Source organism: Galeopterus variegatus, unplaced genomic scaffold (genome assembly GCF_000696425.1).
Source record: "Galeopterus variegatus unplaced genomic scaffold, G_variegatus-3.0.2 Scaffold6514, whole genome shotgun sequence".
In the NCBI taxonomy this organism is placed as follows: domain Eukaryota; kingdom Metazoa; phylum Chordata; class Mammalia; order Dermoptera; family Cynocephalidae; genus Galeopterus; species Galeopterus variegatus.
Genome location: NW_007732625.1, coordinates 108,997 through 113,402, shown reverse-complemented (window position 1 = coordinate 113,402; position 4,406 = coordinate 108,997). Strand labels below are relative to the sequence as shown.

At 43.2% G+C, this 4,406-nt stretch overlaps 1 long non-coding RNA gene across 1 annotated transcript in view; it reads left to right on the top strand.

Moving 5' to 3' along the window:
- Positions 1–309: 309 nt before the first annotated feature.
- Positions 310–4,406, top strand: part of LOC103606351 — a 9,772-nt gene continuing 5,675 nt past the window's right edge. The window contains exon 1 of the long non-coding RNA XR_551875.1: positions 310–414. This is a non-coding gene — a long non-coding RNA (uncharacterized LOC103606351). The remainder of the gene's footprint in view (positions 415–4,406) is intronic.

Sequence of the window (4,406 nt, the reverse complement as noted above, 5' to 3'; positions counted from 1 at the left end):
TTCGCCAGGTCTTGACCTGGCTCTGCAAGTGGAGAAGAGAGGAAAACCAGAGGACCAGCAGCAGCCTGAGCTCCCACCCCAGGTGTCCTGGAATCTCTGTGCTGAGCACTGCTGGGCTGCAGCTTCAAGTCCCAGCAACTGTGTTCTCAGCCCCAGTGCTCGTCACAGAAATTTTGCTCTATATAGAATGCCTGCCCCTGTTTCCTATGGTGTTTCCATCAATTTAAAAAAGATTCCTCTGGACAAAGGAGGAAAGTCTCTCTGCCCTGAATCTTGTATTCACAAAGAGGACAGAAATGCAGCCTGGGTGGGTTGCTTGTTGCCATGACTCAGCGTCCTTGTCCTCAGTCAGCAGGGACAGTTGCTGTCTCCCCTCACCTTGTGAGATTGATGTGAAGAGCAAGTGAAGCACGGGTAAGAAAAGATTTGGAAACCTTACTAATTATTTTTATTCCGAACATAAAAAACAGTAGTGAAAAAACGTTGTTCCTTGGGCAATTTTTTAGCCTTGTCGTTTTCATTTCTCTTTGATTTGTCTGAGTGTGGGACTGGAATGAATCAGTTCAGAGCAGAAGATCGGTGAAATAAGACAGACCACAGCAGCCAGCTGGACACCCAAGCACCGCACTGCCTCTCCGCCAGACGTGGGGCTATTGAAGGTCTGATGAGGGAGGTCTGGGGGTTGGGGGCTAGTTTTCTGAATTCCTAGTGGATTGTTGATACTGCTGAGCCAGAACCTCGTTTTGAATAGCACAAGGATAGAGAAGTCTGGTTTGAAAAATGTCTTAGACTCACCTCCTATGCACAGGAAATCCCCTAAAGAAAGAGAAGGAGAGAAGGACAAGGGGGTAGGGAAGAGGACGGCGCGGAGGAAGGGACAGGAGGGAGGGGAGACCCTTTGCGCAGCAGCCCTCCAAGTGCTCTCCTTGAAACGTCTCATTGAACCTTCAAGCAAACCCCCAGGGTCGAACTGCTTTATTATTCTCATTTGCCAATATGACAACTGAAGCATGAAAAAGAAAGGAAATCAAATTCTATCAGTGCATGAAAAGAAGAATCAGGGTTATCCTCAGGCAGTCTGAACCCAGAACCTGGGCATTTATCCATTTTATTATATTTTCCTATTGCATTTATATTTTATATTTTACATTTATATGATATTTTCCTACTCTATTTCCTATTACATTTTTTTCCTAAGGAGGAAAAGTTTAAAAATAAAAATAAAATAAATAGAAAATAAGGAACATTTGGTGATTTGACTGCTCCAAGTTAAAAAAAAAAAAGCTATCTAATGCAGGTGCCACTAGCTAATTTTTTGACTGGCTGCTTTTCAGCTATGAACAAACTAGGCATCAAATCATAAGCCTGGTTTCTCCAAAACCGCACTGGCTCAAAGACGAGGTCTTTCTAGTCACCCATTGCCAAGGCTGCCCTCCCTCCCACTTCTGCTGTTTGCTCCAGAAACTTATTCTATCATTTAAAAACCAAACCAAACAACAAACAAACCACACCTCCTCCAACTAATGTCACCTCCTCTTCACCCAGAGCTTCATTCAAACACCTCCTTTGCTGAAACCCATTGTCTTCTGTGGCATGGAGCCCGCTTCCCTTACGTCCTAGGAAATTGTCTGCTCTCCTATACTCTGAGGAAAAATGGGGCGGTATAGTCAGGCCTCCTCACCTCATATCCAGCCAGGTATGATTCAAGTTATATAAGAGTGCTGTAACTGCTCATGTGTGCCCATGTACCCCTCGGCTCGCTGCCATTGTTGTGTACTTTTGGTATAAAAGGCAGTGGCTCTGAACCGCTGGCCGGCAGAGTTCAGGTTGGAACAAAGCATATCTACCCTGTTATGAGTCACCAGAATCTTTTTTCAATTGCCCGACTCACAACCTGCACCGGGTGGGGCAGAGGGGTCTGTGATCCAGCCCCACATAGATTCTATTTTTTATGGACCAAAGCAGCACTGACAGCCACAAATCTCATTTTCTTTGAAAGATCGCTCTTTGTTCATTGTCTCTGCTGTAATCTGGCCACGATGAGCACCACATCACTTGTCAACATCATAAACTTATTTGGGTTTTTAACGTATTTCTGTATTTTACTCCAAACCCCTGAGACACTTGAGACACTTGGCCACACTCTCTCAGGAGGGTGGACCTCTCGTCTCCGCAGCTTCAATGGTTTCGTTGGTGTAGCTTCACCTCCAGAGCGTCACTCTCCTCCCAGTTTCCTTCTTGACTGCTGTGAATTTTTCCCAGTGCACACCTTTATTGTAGGAAAATTTGCATAACATAAAACTCACCATTTTAACCGTTTTAAGTGTATGTCAGTGGCATTAAGTTCATTCACAATGTTGTATACCATCACCACCGTCCATTTCCAGAACATTTCCATCACTCCAAACAGAAAGTCTATACCCAGTAAACAGTAAGCACATTAAATAAAATTCACAGAGGGGCATTGGTTTGGGTTGAGCTCCTGCACTGGGCCAGCAGACCAAACCAACATGGAGCTGCCTGGCTGAAGTTCCACGCCCCCAGCTGAAACTAAGTGGTTTATTTGAACTCCTGAGAAACCAGGAGAGTGAGAGATAATAGCCAAATCCCCAAACAAGCCAGTTTCAGGGGATATGATAAGGAAGTCCCCTCCGTCTTGACCTTTACAAGAAAAGTGACTTCAAAATGACGAATCTGCTTTTTGCTCTGTTTCTGCTTTCTGCAGCAATTTTCTGTCTATAAAGCCAATCTCCTCTGCTCGGCTTATTCAAACATGCTTTCTATTTTATGGAATGAGATGTTGCCCTATTTTAGAATCACAAATAAGAGCCAATTAGATCTTTAAATTTTTTGTAATTTTGTCTTTTGACCCCCTCCCCAAATCGTTAACATTAACTAATATCTCCTCCTCCCCCTCCCCCCCAGCCCTTGCTAATCTGTATTCTACCTTCTGTCTCTATGGATTTGACTACTCTAGGTAACTCACGTACGTGTAGTCATACAATATCGGTCCTTTTGTATATGGCTTATTTCACTTAGCGTAATGTTTCCAGTGTTCATCCACGTTGTAGCACACATCAGAATTTCACTGCTTTTTAAAGCTTAGTAGTGCTCCATTGAGAGAATATATCCTTTCATCGGTCAGTAGACATTCGGGTTGTCCTTTGGCTATGTGAGTAATGCTGCTATGAACATTGGTGTACAGGTATCTGTTTGTGACCCTGCTTTCAATTCTTTGGGGTTATAAATAAGATTGAAATAACTGGATCATATAGTAATTCTATGTTTAATTTTTTGAAGAATTATCTGCTTTTTCCACAGCAGCTGCATTATTTTAAATTCCTACTAGCAATACCCAAAGTTTCCAGTTTCTTTAGTCTCACCTTCCTTTCTTATTTTTACTTTTTTAGTAGCCATCCAACTGGATGTGAAATTGCATCTCATTGTGGTTTTGATTTGCATTTCCCTGATGATTAGNCTCTCCCAGACCCTGGGCAGCAGACAGGAAGAAAGTGAGAAGCAAGTATTTAGCTGCATCAACAAAAATTCTAAGCATCTCGGCAAACTCTCAAAGTCTAAAAGAATTCCGAGAGTTGTAACTCTAAGTAAGGACTAGACACGGAGCCGTCTCTGAGGGATAGAGGGAGAGAGCTGCCAACATTTCCGATAAAGCCAGGCCCTCTGCTCACTAAGCTTGAGGTCAGGGCTTCCCACAGGGCCCCAAGTAGGAGGAACGGAGCCTCCTTTTTTGTGACCAATTCCTTCTCAGATCTTGATAGTATTCAAAAATGTAGACTAAAGAAGGGTAGGAGACATTAAAAACTAGAAGCAGGAAGTCTGGCAAACTAGAATCATGGCCTGGTGGCTTGGTGACTCTGAGGTCATCCAAGTGACACCTGCCACTGGAGTCCAGAGAGGTTGTGCAACTGTCCAAGGATGCACGCTTTGAGTGCTAGGCCAGTTCTGGGACGTCGGACCCCCAGCCCACCCTCACAGCCCCTACTGGAGGTTTCCTTGAGGACTCTGCTGTGCGTGCCTGTCTTATTCTCCTGTGCTGTATGGAAACGGGGCTCGCTCCATGTGGAGGAAGATGCTCACAAAAGCATCTGGGCACATTTCTCGATTTTGTGGTCATTGATCATTGCTGCTCCCTGGTAAATCAACCCCTGAGAAACAAAAGTGGCTGTCGATAAAACTGCGCAATGCCAAGGACTGATACGATAACCTTTCACTCACCCGGAACAGGTGTTATATTATTATTTAATATAATATAATTATTATATAATTGATGTTATATAACAAGCTATATAGCAAATTATAATATAATTAATTAATTACATAATTATAATATTATAGTATTATAATATAGTATTATGTATAGGAGGAGACATTTGGAAAGAATACCT